Source organism: Heterocephalus glaber, unplaced genomic scaffold (assembly GCF_053883595.1).
Source record: "Heterocephalus glaber isolate CG9 unplaced genomic scaffold, H.glaber_assembly_v1.0 deba00001553, whole genome shotgun sequence".
In the NCBI taxonomy this organism is placed as follows: Eukaryota; Metazoa; Chordata; class Mammalia; order Rodentia; family Bathyergidae; genus Heterocephalus; species Heterocephalus glaber.
The window spans coordinates 16,171,366-16,188,386 of NW_028258344.1; the positions used below are offsets into that span (position 1 = coordinate 16,171,366).

The 17,021-nt window shown below is 35.9% G+C and overlaps 1 protein-coding gene across 9 annotated transcripts in view; it reads right to left on the reverse strand.

The window, feature by feature from the left end:
• Eya1 (EYA transcriptional coactivator and phosphatase 1) overlaps positions 1 to 16,798 on the reverse strand; it is a 431,890-nt gene extending 415,092 nt beyond the window's left edge. The window contains exon 1 of one of the 9 annotated variants that reach the window (XM_087190467.1): positions 16,504 to 16,798. The gene's annotated coding sequence lies outside the window, so the exon portion shown is untranslated. The remainder of the gene's footprint in view (positions 1 to 16,503) is intronic. The other 8 variants (XM_087190466.1, XM_087190465.1, XM_087190468.1 and 5 more) reach the window with 8 other exon arrangements.
• Between the last annotated feature and the right edge of the window lie 223 nt (positions 16,799 to 17,021).

Sequence of the window (17,021 nt, forward strand, 5' to 3'; positions counted from 1 at the left end):
AAAAGTAGATTAAGAATATATATTCAGGAATAGTGCTGAAAAAATTTGTTGATGTGATTATAAAAGAAAGAGAAAAATTAAGGATGAATTATGATATTTAACATAAATTATGGGAGGATGTGGGGATGAATGAGGAATGAATGAGGTTTGGGTGGAAGAACAAGGAATTCTGGGAAGGTGTTTACTGTGCAACATACCTAAGAAAGTGCATATTGATTTAAATTTAAATTGACTTAAATTTAAAGTGCAATGGGATTGGGATTTAAAATTTTGTAATTTTTAGCCTACTGGATTGCTATGTTCCAAAACAAGCAGGAAATAATTCTCATAAGACTTTTTGTTGATAATATTTAAATTATTAGAGATCATACATAATAAACCATCAGGTAGCAAATTGAGCCCCAAATCCTATAAATCTTGATAGTTTCCAGCCACATCCTCTCTTTGTGACTTCTGTTGACAGTTAGGACCTAGGGAAAGCCTGAGTCTGAAAGCTGAGTAATCTGTTAGGCAACTGCTTAAGCCACCATGAGAAGGGGACTTACAATCTCTTCATCCCTTTTCTTGTCTTTGGGACAAAGATGAATTTTCCCAAGGCTGGCAAATACAAGGCTGGCAATTGGTATAGTTAGCACAGTCCTTTTGTTCTTTTTTAGGAGTGGGATAGACACAAATTGCTGCTTTCCTGCAAATTTGACCTAATTTTACAATATGAGAAACTGACTAACTTACTTCTGAAGTGGTTCACTTCATTTCTAAATCTCCTAATTTTAGCTTCCAGGTCTGAATCCTATTGTCATGAGTATATAATGGCCACTCAGATACCAAAGACAGCAGGCAGAACCACTTGAAAAATGCTCCAGATCTTTCTTTGATGTCTGGGCATGATTGTGGTGACATTTGTCCATACATTCAAGTTAAGAGTGATTTAGCTCAGTGATTGTCAGTGGATGCTTGAAGGAGAGAAGCATCCCAGTATGAGGAACTCTGGGCCTTTTGCCGCCATTATAGCTGTCACAGCTTCACAATTTTGTGTTTCATATCTTGGGGCTCCAAATGAGCTGACGTGGAACTACTAGGGGAAAGCATTTTAAAAATACTATTTAAAGAACAAGATTTAAGTCTATAAAAACAATATTAACATTAAATTTGTACCCTTACCTTGAGTTTAGTTTACCTCAGATCCATTTTACAAGGACATAAGAATCGACTAGGGAGCAGAGGTGAAGAATGCTGTGTGTCTCCCTTACCAACATGCCATTTATCACCATGAAGGAGTGGCTTCCCAAAAGTACAAAGAATAATGTATCTTTCTCCTTTAGGCTCTGTGCATTGGCCTAGATTTTCTTAGTTTCTTTGGTTGTGGTTTAGGCTAGAATCCTCATCAAGTTTGTTTGTTCTTGAGGAAAAAATATTTAGTGATTGTTGCTTTGTAGTTTACTAGTGTTCTAACCATCCTTGTTAGCTGATGTGCATGCAGTTAGAATGGATAGAGCAGCTGGTTTTGTTTTCTTTCTTCAAGTCACTGATGAGTATTTAGGATCATAGCTTAGAACTGATCAAAATAAAAATCTTCCCTTTGGTTATCTTTGTTAGGTCAATAAGATGTGAATCAGCTTGTGGGTTTACCAGAATGCTTTGTTATTTTCCATGGAAAACTAGAGTTCTTTTTGGCTAGCAGCTTCCTTCTGCTTCTCTCCATCAGCACAGCCATTGTGTAATCGGGTTTAAAAAAACATGAGAAGGTTTCTGAACTGCACTAACACAGATGGGGCGGGGGAAGACTTGGGAGTTGTACTGCATCCAGAAATCCAGCAAGTCTTTTGGGAGACTGGCAGACAAATTCTGGCGTCAACAAGGCACCAAGCTCCAAGATCAAGGTAGAGGTCTACAAACAATAGAGCTGTCCAGAAAGGCTGTGGGGTTCTGATACCTGGACCTGCTACAGATACCATTTTCAGCTTCTGGGTGAGGTCCTATCAGTTATATCTATAAGATTTATTTACCAAGCTCACAATTAATGAGGTTCCCCAGGAAACCATTTTTTTTTTCAGTTTAGTTTCGCTGGGCTGTGCATTTTAGGATCATTATGCCCTATCCAAGTTGCTAATGGGCTGAACTAAAGTAACCCTGAAGAAACAATATAAATACACCAGGACCTAATATTAAATGCTTAGACTTCAAGGAAAAAAAGCCTCAGATAAGTTTCCTTCTAGTGGCCTCCCTTCAAAATGACTGCTTGATGACACTTTCTGCTTTTTTTCCAGGAACCACTTTCCCTCAGTCTACATGTTACTACAGGGGTTTGCAGTGTCCCTATATGACCCCTTACTACTGGTCAGAGAGAGTAGGCACCATTGAGGTGGCCCAAGCACCAGTTAGTTTATTCAATAGAAAAAAGATAGCAGATCCACATCTGTTCACTGGGCTCACTGACTGGATTTAAGATAGTCAGAGATGAGGGGAGGCCCATAATACTGGGAAACCATTTGTGGAATGCATAATACTGGGGACCCATATGTGATTATGTTAAGAAGACATTTTGTAGCAAGAGCAAAAATAAATTGTCATGCAGAAAGAAGCTCTCTGGTTTTCTCTTGTAGTCTCATGCCTTTCTGCTCTGAACCAAGCTCTCTTCTCTGTCTGAGATGTTCTTCATCACTGACTCTACCTCCACCTTGAGCAACTTCTCTGCAAGATTTTGCTCAGGTATAATTTCCACTGTGAAGAATTCTTTCAGTTCCTCAGCCCTTGCTACAAGGAAGCTCTTTCCTATCTCTGTGCCCCAGAGCTCCTTAATCAATAGAAAGCACCTGGAGAGAAGGAACTGTGACTTTATTCCTTTTGGTAATTCTCACGTACTCCAAGCACAAGGCCTTGTATATCATGAGTTTCTTGAATAGAAATGTGCTCTGACTCTTGACAAGTTGTTACCACAGCAGATCATTGGTTGTAATGGTGTTGGAATAAGACTCCTCAATCAGCTTTGCTTTACAATATCTCATAGAAGCACTGGGTAAAGTAACTCATGTCCCTTCATGAGATCAAGGTCTCATTTCCCAGATGATAGCATTCTCAGTGGTGCTACAGCTTGGATGAGTTTTTGGAGGCAGAACTCATTCCTTTGCCTTCACTCAATTATCAATAAATTAATTTTTTTGGCAAAAGCTCACAATACCTGAGCCTCAAATTTATCTCGAGGCATATAGTATAAACAAAACTTACTCATCGAATTAGCAAGATATGGGGACGCACAATTTCATGAACAATTTCCTATGTTCATTCACTTGTGAACACAATACCAGTATTCACATATCTGGAGAGTGTAAATATTGGGGATCTGGGGCTGGGAGCAATGGATACATCTCCAGGAATGGTGGAGAAACCTGCCTGGCTCAAACATTATGGCTGGGGATTGTAAACTCTATGCTGGCATACAAGAGGGATATCTGCTCTATTCATTTCACCATCTGTTGACTACTCCTCAGAAGGACTACTTACAAGAAGAGACCTGATCTGTCACTCTTGATATTAGTATGAGGTACCAGCGTAGGGCATTTAGTCCCCTTAGGCCTACCTCAAATATATAGCAAAATCCAGCATGCCATTTTACCTATTAATTAATTCATTCAATAAGTATTTAGTGAGTGCCCACTATGTCAGTGCAACAGGGAGAAAGGCCTGCCATATCCTGACATGAGTTTACCTCCTTAGGGAAGAGCAATAAATTGGTATAAGGCTACTACCAATCTCACTGCAGGAGAGGGATTGCCAGGGTTACTGGGGCTCATAAGAAGAATGCATTAATTCAAGGGAGTTAAGAGAACCTTCTGTGAGGACAGTGAAAGAGGAAAGAAAAGCATTTCAGGCTGATAGAGCAATATATGTAAATTCAGTGCAACAGGACACAGCATAGTGAACTCCAGGTGCCAAAAGGAGGCTGGCATCCCTGGAGTGCTGGAAAGTAACAGGAGAATCATTGAGAAAGAGCCACAAGGGGTCCTACCATGTTATAGAAGTTTGGCCTGACCCAGCAGGCAATGGGAAGCCTTCAAGAGTTTTAAGTGAAGTGACATATTCAGATTCACATTTTCTCTTGTTGCAAGGTAGAAAATGGATTGGAAGAGTCCAGATGTAGCAGACAAGGTACACAGCCACTGGGGCTCCATTGAAAAATGATGGCAAATTGGACAAGGGTTATAATGGAGGAGATACATGCAAGGGAGGGAGCAGATTTGAGAAACAGTTGGGAAGCTATAGAGAACTTCTTACATATGGTATGACTGGTTTCTGATATTTGAGTCAGAGAATCATTATCCATTGACCATGTTTCACAGAGTACTCTTTCTGAGAAAAGACCTGATGTGTCATTGGTATTAGAAGTTGTCAGAATATTCATGCTGTATATTAATACTGATAGTATATCAATGCTGAGAAAAAACAAGTGTTTTATTCAAGAAAAAAAGAAAAAAAAAGAAGAATTAATAATCTGTCCCATGTAAACTATTGCACTAAAAAAAGTTATTTGAAACTTTGAGGCACAAAAACAACCCTATCTAATGTGGCTTGTACTTACTACTAAAATGAGTAGAAAAAGATTTATAAAATGGAGACTATTGTGTGATTCAAACACTTAATGTGACTACTGATGTGATTTTTTTTCATGTGAGATTCTTCATTGTTAAGATATTTTAGAAGGCAAATGACTCAGGCTACTCCTGAAAGTAAAATGATTCTAATTGAAGTAAATAATTGTAGTCAAGGAGAAATGAGTTATTTAGAGTAGTCAGTTTCTAGTGAAAACATTCCAAACCCAGCCAGCAATTTTATTCCTGTGTTTATCCCTGGGACTCCATTCCTATACCACAGAGACACAGGTCTTCTATGTGTCTCTGGGCAGAGACTTAATTAACCATGAAGGTGCTTGATGGTGAGGAATCCTGCTTATTCATGGTGTTTTAACATCTATGAAAAGGAAATACCATGGCTTTTAGGTCTGGTCACGCAACCATACATTTCCATTGAGAAACATAATTGGGAGGGGGCATATTCCTTAAATAAATAAACTGACTAAAAATATGTGCTGCTACAGAAGAGAAACAAGAAAGACCAACACTGTTCTTCAACTGATCAAAATGACTCTCAAATTAAAGCACTGAATATATGTTTATACATATATAATATATAATGCTAAATAAGTGAGAATACACACACATACACACATGACAGTGCCTTGAAGCAAATATATATATATGTATATAATGTTGAGTAAATGAGAATATATATACTACATTACCCTGATGCGAATATTTTAATCAGGTAACATCCTTCAAAATGTGAAATTGCAAGCTCAAATTAGATCCCTGGACTGCAATTTCAAATTATTCAATATAGATTTATCCCCCAATTAAAAATTATTTTTCAACAATAACAGCCACAATTTGGATTAACCAGAGGATTGGAAAAGAAAGACAGGAAAGCCACATGTGCCTCAACCAACTGTAAAATATGAAAAAAACCAAACAAATAAACCCATAAAGATAAAGACTAAATTTCCAAGGCTCTCAACTTTTAAAACTAGTTTAAAGATGGAACAATGCCATTTTTCGTATGGTCCCATGTGTTACCGGGTGGTAATTTTCCCTAGCTCTGGGTCTATTTTCAGCTTCATGAACCAGTAACTTCTGTTTGTAGCAGTCAGATGGTCCAGACAGACAATTCTTTTGAGATGTGTTCTCTTTTGATGGGTTTATCAGATTTCTACCTCCATTTTTCTTTTATAGCTTTCCATATCTTCCTGTCTCTCCTGCTTGCATGTGTAATGTCATGACACTCATTGACAAAGGTCATTCAATGGCCTAAAGCCTCATACAGCCATAGAAAGAGTGAGGGAGGAGAACAGTATACAGAATTCTATGCACACCCCAAATTCTCCTGTGGGAATAATTATTTCCTCACCTACTTCCATAAAGATAATTACCTCTACCTAACTCTCTACTTATACTACGGACATTCAGGCTGTAATTTTTCTCATTGCTAGATGTGTAACCTGAGGCAATTACTTAAAACTTTACATATTTATTTTCCCCACCTGTGAGAGTTATGAGACTGTTTTAAGGATTACACAAAACAAGGGCCTCAAAAGTTTTCCACTTAATGCCTGGCATATTATAATCAGTCAATAAATGTTAACTGTTCTTATCAAGGTTCATGATACAAACATTTGATTCCTAGTGGGAGATACTAGGAACATGGTGTGTAGAATTCTGTATCTGTAAGCATTGTACATATCTTTATTTACTCTGGCAAACTTTATTTTGTATGAGAACAAAAAAGAGTTCTGTCCATAGAGAGGGTTACTTTTTTAAAAAAAGAGTAGGTTGCTTTAATCAAGTTGTGTTCAAGCATGGGGATTTTTTTTTTTGTTTATTTTAGAGTAGGAGTACTGTGCCCTGTGCTCTTGTAGACCTGTCCTGCTGGATGTGTGGATTATTTAAAAAATCAAATGCAGAAATCAAAGTGGGACTGCTCAAGATACGTCAAGAGCTAGACTGGAGACATGCAGGTGATGTAAATCACGTGAAGGTGTAAGTCACACTTTATGGTAAGTTGAACAAAGCAGGAGGATGACAAACATAAAATTATTAAAAGCAGTGGAAAATGACCAGTTGAGAATAACAAGTCTATTTTTGTAGATACATTACTTACATTAAAAAAATACACACACACACACACACACACACACACACATACATGATGGGTACAAATAAGCTTGCAATTCTCCTCCAAAAGTATTTGAGCAGGAAATAAAACCTTTTCCCAGTGGATGAAATAACAGTCATTTCTGCCAATCTAAGCAAGGTAGATTTAAATTTTATACATGTCCAACTGCTTGTTCCCCCTTAGCTAATAACCTGCATGCTGGAAACATTTCAAATAAAAGGGAGTTCACAGCCCTGCAGCCCAGCTCCAAATATATCTACTGTGCATGTAAACAAGTAAACCATTATGTTTCTTATTGAGATAAAGAATACAATGATAAGTGGGGACTTTCACAAAACAAAGAGCTTCCTATTGCGAGTGTGGATAATCTTCCAGAAAACCCTGTGTTTTGGCAAATCGCACCAGATTAATCTATTAGGCATCTCCTTTCATTATCAAATTTCCGCTGCCTATCACAGTGGCTGCCTTATCAAGCACCTCTTTTTCAATAGCAGCCCCATTCCTAAGATTTCAGATGCTGGCCTTCCCTGCTCAGAAAACAGGTGTCCCTTCTGTTTGCAGGCAGCAAAGGCCCCTGCACAGAAGCCTGGGAAAGGGCAGGGCTATCAGCCTCGGTTCTACCTGAAGGAACAGGTAACAGAAAACTGTTGATTCAAAGAATAGAACTTAATTGGCACACATTAGCCAGGAGTGACTGTTTTTGAGAATTAAAATTCTTTAAAAATTTCCCACTGACAAGAAAAGCTTAAAAAAGAAAAAAATAGAAGATTGTTTTGTAATAATCCAATGGACAGTTCCAAACAATGAAACTATTCTTTAGGGAATTCTTTTATAAACATAACATGTATCCAAATTCATTCTTAAAATTAAGTATGGCAGTGCACAACAACTTCAGAGTTGCCTATGGGGGCTTACACTGTTGAGCACATTGTCTATATTTGGGAAGAAATACATTTCATGACTCCAAAGGCGGCTAATGTTCCAGGTCAATTAGTATACTATATCATGTTTTCTGCTTCTCAGTGTCTCCATTGCCAGCATGTCTTCTGTTTTTTACTTAATAAAACTGGGGCATGTGGTTTCTGACCGGACCTTTTGTATGCCAGGCCAGCATCGTCCACCAACACTGAGCAATGAAACCTACTACTAACACAAATTTCAGCTTTAATGATGATGTGCTAGCATATACACACGTAACCATCTCCTTGGTTGTTTATATTAGATATAATATTTGTAGCATAGATATACGTCATGTTTATATTAAAATTTATTTGTAAGTGGTCATGCAGAAGAAGATGATTACTTTGTTTTGCTTAGTCAATGCCAAAATTTCTTTAGCTTCTTGTCAATTCAAGTCAGTATTCAGCAAGTTCTTGTCTTGCTAGTATATCTGTGCCCATCCGCATTCCCCAGCAAGGAGAAAGACTCTTTTCTATGCCCTGAACTTAGCCCTTAAAAACGTGGTTGATGTGTGCTTTACTGTAATAAAATGAAAGCATTCAGGAAGTCCACTGTACTGCCAACCGGAAGATCCAGTCTGGCTGCAGCTTCCCTGCCTGACGGCAGAACACTCAGGGATGGGTGCTGGGTCTGCAGGGTGGGTAGGAAGCAATTGATAAGCGCATGCCTTTGCTTCCGGCCCTCTACAGCACCAGCTTTGTTTCATCTACAGATGATTAAATGGTCTACAGGGCAATTATGAACTGGAGGAAGGAACAGCCAACTCTCTCCAGGTTTCCTCAATCAGAGTGATTGAATTTCTCAAAGGCAGGCAGGGGAAGCAGAAGCTGTTTCAGTGACTTTTCCTGGAAAATGTTCGGCCACTCAGAATCAAGCCTTTCATTTAACTACTTGCTGTTTTATTTTATTATGTGCAAATTGGGGCTTAATAGATTTACAGTACCTATAAATCCTCAAGTGTTAGGGTAGCCCAAGTGGCTAGTATATATTAAAATGACTGGTATAAACCCAAGAAAGTGACAGTTGAAAATTCTAACCAGAGGCAGAATAAACTCTTAAGAAATGGCATCCTGACACCCAACATTATTTCCATTCAGGAAGCAATATTTTTATTGTCCATTCTAAATGGTTGGGGCATATAAGATATTCATTTTTAGTGAGGGAAAATGGAAGAAGCTTTTGGGAAAAATTGAAATAATTATCATGTCACAATCAAAACATGTAGATAGTGTTCTCAAAGGTTTGGGCTTAGAAATTTATATAATGGGCAAATATGTATATAAATACAAGGCTTACAAGTTTTACTTTAAACAAATAGGTGGATATTGGAATGAATTTCTTTCTTCTTGCCTGCACATTAAATATCAATAAAAACACAAAAAGTCATCATTGAAGTCCAATACTCTAATTATTAATTTTATGACTGCCTCTTCATCATGGATTTTGGTCAATAACAATCATATCAGATCAGAATTCCAATAGATATTTACAGACATGTTGAAATAATCTATGACCCAAATGGGAACTCTAAAACTAGCTTCATTAAAACTTATTTGGGCAACTGGAGTGTAGAAAGAATCCTGGACTAGGTGTTATACTCCCTGTCTATAGTTCCCAGAGCACACTCACTTGCTGTTTGACTTTGGAATCTGTCTTAGCCTTGACTTTGGACCTCTGTGATTCAGGTGTCTCAATTGTGGCAGGGGATTCTGTCTTTCCTGCATGCCATCTATGAAAATTAAATATTGTTTAAAAAGTGAATTAGCTTGGACAAATGTAAAATGGTGTACCAAGAGCATAATAATAATGCTTTGTCAAAAATAGGTCATGGGATGTATTAGATCGGTTGTCTAAGTTGATTTGTTGTCTACCAGTCATCAGAAACATCTATAAGGATTTGGATGGTGAGCCTAAAAACATGGTCTGCAAGAGAAAAGAGCTAAAAAACTTTAATGTGATGAATTTCTTTACACTCTATGGCTTGAGTTTCTGAGAGAATCACATCAGAACTGGCACGTAGTTCTGATGCTGTGATGGCATGCCCTGTTGTAAGCACCAGTGGCTATGGTTTGGAGACTACTGTCTGAATGCTCAAATCAGGGGTGGTTATGTCTGGAGAATTTCATCACTAGGCAGAACAAAGCGAGTCCTAATTTTACATGACTTGTCAGAAACAAACACAAGTCAGTAAACACTCAACAATAAAATTGCTATATAAGGCTTTCATCAGGATAATTACAATTTCTTTTGGTATCATTTGGAGTAAGAGAATCTTTTTTGCCCTAAGTTATATAATAAAGCCTATGGTCAAATACTAATCTTAGGAATCTGAGTTCAAGCTACTGATTTAAGTGAAATAATCTTTAAATATTTAAGTAATATATTTCTACTCCAGATTCATTTTATTGACTAATTTATTTTTCATATGAGTGTGTTCCAAAGGAAAATCAACTTAATGTATTAGAAGTTGGATTGAGAAATTAGTTAATTTAAGCTCTCAATTATTTCAATATTTAGCAAAATTTAAACAAGTAAAATGATGTGAAATTCAAGTCAATTAGATTCTCAATTTTTTGAAATTGATGGAAGACTTGAAGTAGTAGGGAAACAAAAGGAAAGATTACTTTATATACTTTAGGTGGAGAATATAATACTGATTTTAGAACATTTAATTTTACTGCTATGTTTATCAAAGACAGCTTTTTGTACCTCATTGGGAAATAATAGGATGAATACATGACATGATCCAAATGGAGCAATAAAACAAATTTTTGAACAAAAATTTTAAAACAGAAACCAATTATATAGAAAAAATTGTTTGTTGAAGAACTTTAGCATGGTTTCTTTAAATTGTTCTAAATATTTTAATTTTTAAAATGTATAATAAAGGATTTAAATAAAATTAATATCTCTAGTTTTCTTTTGTTTACAAATTTCTAATCATCCTAAAACAAAGGAAGATATAACTATTGAAAAACATCATTTAAGTAAAAATTCCTTTATAATATGTCCTTGAAATATAACTGCTTTATACAATGTAGATAAGAGTCTTTAATTCATCCATCTACACAGTTACTTAAAGTGTAAGAATATATAAAGTATAATGTGATTTGCTGCATTTTTGTTGTGAAACTTAATACTAAAATGGTTCAGATGCTACTGACTGTAATTTTAAAACTGCATAGACTTCTATACTTCATTAACAAAGTACAGATGTAGAGATAATAAGCCTCTTTATTGGAGAATATGTTGTTGTGCAGCTGTTAGTACAATGTAGTAAAGGGAGCCATTTGCAAATCTCATTAATAGTTCTACCATTTTCCACCACTTGAATGAAAAGTGATAATGTATAGATCTCCCAGTCATTAAGAACTTTCCGTTACTCCTTTAGGATTAATTTGCGCTGACCCGGAATTTTGTATTTGCTTAACACAAGCCATGGGTTACTTTGATGTTATCTGCTTCTATAAACAGTAATATACAGTCCTCTCCTGGGCTAAAACAGCTCTTATTCCAGTGAGAATTGATGGTATTAATCATTCTGAAGTCCATGAGTGCTGATCATAAATTGTATGTGGAGACCTCACTTAGTACCTCCCAGGACTCCCATTCATCAGCAATTCTTCTTTTCCACCTGGATATAAAGTATATAAAGAGTAATTTATCTCAGAACTTAGACTCTGTGATCTTTTTGATGTCTAGGTGACAATAAGAAACACTTGGTAACAAATAAATATTTATTCTCCTGTCTTTTGAAATAAAGACCTGAATTGCCTACAGTTTCTAAAGCCTGATTCCCTCAAGTGGCCAGAATGGAAAATGCACATCTTGCCTTCAAGTTTCATGCACATGGGGCAAACCGAAATGACAGCGAATAAACAGAATCATTTTTCAACAATGTTAAAACAAAAGGTAGTAAATTTAAATCATGACAAAGATATCAACACAAACTTATTTTTGCCATACTTTAAGGCTAAAAGTGCTAGCCTATAGTTTATGAACTGACAGGCCTAGAAAATATGTAATAATCACTCAAATCCACTCTCTAATACATTTTTGTTTAAAATGCCACCTGCACAGATATGCAGTTATTTATTTTAAACAAAAACTGAACAAATAATTCAGGTCAAGATCAATAGAAATCAAAATGGAACAGAAGTCAATTTCATTAAACATATTATTTCAGAGTCTCTTTTCCACACCACTCAAATTAGTTGTCACATCTGAAAAATGGTTGAGTTTGTCAATTTAGTTTTCAGGGAAAATTGTATTCTCATAAAGGATGGAAGAAGATAAGCCACAGGAGCCATGAGCAGGAAGGATGGTTAGAGACTGGGTGGGGTGAATTTCAGGAGTGTACGTTTCTCCAAATGATCCCATGTTCTAGCTTTTTGGATTTTCTCTCACATAAGTGAAAGAAGGCATACCAATTTACTCAGACTCAAATTCATGACCATGGGGACATTTTTGCAACATTTCTTGCTTCATCTTATCTTGGATTTGTAAATTTCAGAGTTCTCCCATTTTCTTTGTGAACATGTGGCTTTAAATTTTTGCTGGGCTCCAAACTTATCAGTGTGTGAGTTTATTTTATGTTAAGCACCTTAAAAACCCAATCCTTAATATGCCAATAGAAACAACTAAAACATAAATAAATCTTTGCAATGAGCCAAAAAATTCAATTTAGGAAAGTAAACCTGAAAGATTTTGCTGGAGTATAAACTGAAAACATTAAAAACATTGCAAAAACAATTTTTAACTGCAGCCATAAAATTCACAAAAGTTTTTTTTAAATCATGAATCAGAAAAGCAGTGGAAACATGTGATAGTCAAAGTTATTCTACAGACAGCCATTTTGATAATCTTCTTTGAAGAATTTATTTTGTGCAGAGTTTTGCTAGGAGAGCTCAACTTTCTTGGTGTAACAGTAGTTCCTTACTGGATTACTGCAGGATACTTGTTCCCATGTTTAAAAAATGTCCCAGTTTTGCTGTTTATAAATTGCATTGTTCAGTGAATGAACACTGAAGTAAGTAGTAAGTCAAGAATAGCACAAGTATTCTTATTTCTGTCTTGGTATTCAAGTCTGATTCCTAATAGTTATAATCTGAGTCATAATATTCAGATTATATGATTATATAATATGGAGGCAATATTCGCAAATCTTGTTTCTGTATCCAGAATATATATAAAGAATTCTAAGTCAATGACAAAAGAAATAACCTAAGTAAAATGGGCAAAAAGTTTGAGTAGATATTTCTCCACAAAAATATATATAAATGTTCAATAATCATATGGCAAGATGTTAAACATCATTAGTTACTAGAGAAATGCAAACCAAAACCACAAAACGATACCATTTCATATGGTTCTAATCGGCAAACAGTACCAAGTGTTGACAAAAATGTGGAAAACTTGGAACATTTATACATTGCTGGTGGGAATACAAGATTGTGGAACTACTTTGGAAAATGTTTTTTTAATGGGAAATATTAAGCAAGGACTGATAATATGACCCAGGAATTCTGCTTCTTTTTTGTTTCCTTTTTGTGCTTTTTCCCTTTTATTTTAGAAATTCCGCTTCTAAATGCCATCTAGAAGCAGTGGCAATATATCTCCACACAAAACTGTATGTGAATGCTCATACAGGATAATTCATAGTACCCCAAAATAGAAACAACCTACATGTCCTTCAGCTGATGAATAGGTAAACAAACTGTGGTGAATCCTAAAGCACAATATTATTCTAATAAAAAGAAATGCGGTAGCAATATGTGCTACAATATGGAAGAACTTCAAGTACATGAACTGTTGAGCCTGAAAAATGTCTGCAGAGAGTATTATATTTTCATTTTCAGTGAAATAAACCAGTCACAAAAGAGCAAACATTAAATATTTATAAGAAATGTCCAGAAAAAGAAAATCTATAAAGACAGAAAGTAGATTAGTGTTTGCTTCAGGCTGAGGTGGAATAAGGAATGGCTAAGTGGACATAAAGTTATCCCTTAGAGTAATGGAAATGCTCTAAAGTTAGATTGTAGTGATAGTTGTGTAACTCTGTCGATACACTAAAATGTCCTGAGGTGTATACTTAAAATAGGTGAAAAATAAATTTTTGGTATGTAAATTGTATCTCAATACAGCTGTTAAAAAATAACCAGAGTGAAGAGAGACAGGGGACTGCAGAATTGTATAGCCTTGTAAGCTAGTCATTTTAAGGAGCTTTGTCTTTTTCTTCAAAGCAATGGCAAACCATGAAATAATTTTAGTAAGAGTGTTATTGATTTTACAATAGGATTTGCATTCTGAAGACCACTGTGGCTACCATGTGCAAAAAGCTGAGAGTTAGAAAACAAGGTAGTTTTTTTTTTCTGTCTTATGCTCACCAAGTCCTAGGTTCCTAACTCCTAAGTTGTCATATTCAGTAGTAATTAACTCATTTACTTGCATTTATTTGACCATTTACCCATTCTTCCTGAAGCACCACAATAAGTCCTGGAAGAAGGATGGTGTCTTATTTAGCCTTGTGTTCCCAGCATCCAACACTTGGTTGGTCTGGCACTTTATAAGCTCTTTATTATCAGAAACATGTAAAAATTCCAGCTTTCAGTCTGCCTCTCTCTGCTAAGTGGACAGGCTGGTTGTCTTCTATTCCAGTTGGTAATTTTTCAAATGGAATAATAGTTTGATCTTTAATCGGAAAATTTTGCATCATTATCAAGCTATCTACTTTGGCCAAAACTTTTTGGAAATCAATATTTTAGGCAAAAATGAATAAATCAAAAGTTATTTGTGCTGAGAACTTATTCTCTGTGTGTCTACTGCAGCTGTGCAAATGTAGGTAACAAAATTCTATTTTACATATTGCCCTAATTTTGTGTATTTTCAGCTCAAATTCAGTAGCCTGCTTCAATAAGTTGAACATGCTTTGTTAAGCTAAATAAATGTTGGCAAAACGAATTATGCTATCTATTAGACTAATGTCTGAGATACACATGCCAATAATATGAGAGTAAAGAATCTTTTGTGAGAGGCTTATATAATCACTTGTTCATTTTACTTCATTTTAAAGAGAAAGAAGGGAATAACCTTATACAATTAAAAGATTAAGACAGAGCCAAACCAAATAAACTCTTTTATATCCTGAAGACAGTCTGTGTTCACCTCAATCACATTTAATACATTTATATGTTGTTTTGGAGGATTTAAGCCAGGATTATGACCATAAGACTTTGGATGATCCTAGAGGGGAAATAAAGATTCAACTCTATTGTACAAAGGATCATAAATAATGCTTTGAAAGTACAGTTTTAAAAATGTAATGGTCAGGATTGTTTTCTATTATTTTATTTATTTGAAAATCTATTATACAATAGTAAACAACAGGCATAAATTGAATCCCATGGCACTTGTTTCTGTATTCTCTTAGTTAGAAGCTCTTTTGAGTCTCTCCTCTTCAAAATGAATATTTGGAGTTCAGTGTCACATATGTTACATGGATCAGTCATTGATCACCCTGTCATTTTCTACTGTATTTGATTCCTGTCCCACTAGATACAAAGCCAAAGAGACATTGAGAAAACAACTGTCCAGCAACCATTTCAATCAACTGTATAGTTTAATTTTTTTGAAGTTCAAATTGACCAGGTATCTAATTTGATGGATTGTTTTTGGATTTGTATCTTGGGAGTAACTATTGGCATGGTTTTTGATTTGCTGTAGTTAACTAGGCTAAGATCTTCATTGTTCTAGCCAGTACAATCTTCCATTTCTTATAAGTAGTTTGGTATTTTCAAATCACTTCATTAAATGTTGGGTAACATTTTTTAATTTCCTTTTATCATTGAGCTCTACCTAAAAGGACTGTCTGACATCCTAAGGTTTAGATATATTTAAGTAATTTGAAATAAGAAAAAAATGCAAAAGAGGTAAAACTATGTTTCTTTCATGTTACTATCACTCAAAAATAAAAGCAGATTTCAGACTAGATCTTTACCCACAAATCAACTTTGGAAAGCATCAAACAGTAATTTAGTTTCAAAAGAAAAAATTTTTAGAAAATGATATAAGCCATTATGATTGTATTTATTGCAAAACAATTTGGAATCCATCTACAACATAGTCTTTATAAAGGCCATGTGCTGTTTTAAGCATTTTCACTTTAATAATTTAGATTATAGGTATGATATAAACCATCTGCATCTCTCTGGTTGCAAGCAGTGAATTTTCTTCTTGCAGCTGGTCTGGGCCTCAGTTCTGTGAGCCGGGGGCCAGCTGACTTCCCTCGGCATGGTAGCCATCTTTTGTAATAGAATCTGAGATAAAAATATGCTGTGCCAATTGTAACATGGTCTTATATTTTGCTAAATTTGTTTTGAATGGCTTTTAAACATTATCTCTATTGTGCATTTAAAATTGAAGTTGTTGTAGTTTAAAAGTCAGGAAAGATTCTAAGAAGACCCCAAAGCTCAAAGCCTCAAAATATTGCCTTAGTCATAAAACTTTATTGTTTAGCCATCTGTAATTTTTTTTAAAAATCCATTAACAGGTGTTGAGAATAGTCCAGCATAACATGGCAAATCTGAAGCTATCTGGCAAGGCATATGTTTGCACATTCTTGAGTGAGTGTCTAAAAGGTGCCATTAGAATAGTAGGCTTTAGAATTTGTAGGGCAGAGGTGACATAATGGTTCATGCAGTCATCTCTTGGCTTGTGCTTTAAAGCAGACAATAAGCAAGCTAAGATAGAAGAGGTTGTCATTTTTAGATGTCTCATTAGGATCCAGGAAGGTAGTGAAAGGCAAGCTTGATTAGTACTCACCTCTGCAGCCTGAGTCCTCCTTTAGCAGATAGGAGAAAAGTTGTAGGGAGCAGGATACAGTCAAGTATTGTGGAGAATAGTTCAAAAGAGGAACAACCAGTGTCAGCAGATGGAGCACAGGGTGCTGACTCGGCTTGCAGAATCAGAGGTGAGGCCAAAGTCCCCAAGAATGGGGCAGCATTGTTGGGAGAGGGACAGCACTCTCCATGATTTGCAATCTCACAGCCACTTCCCTTTGATGGGCTTGGCTGGTACCTTCTCTTCTAAGAGTTACTTATAGACTTGTCCCTTGCATCAGCAGGGGCCTGGGCTAAGCAGTCAGTCTGCACTGCTTTGACACATGTGCTTGTGTAGTCCTTGCAGCTTGCACCTCTGTACACCAGACACTGCAACTTTCTGGCAGGTACAAACAAAACAGTTAAGTAAAGGGTAATGTCTATTAGAAAAAACAATTCAGCGACTTTATGCAAGGATGGGTTCTGGGTTAATTTTAACATATCAGGGAAAAAAATGATCCA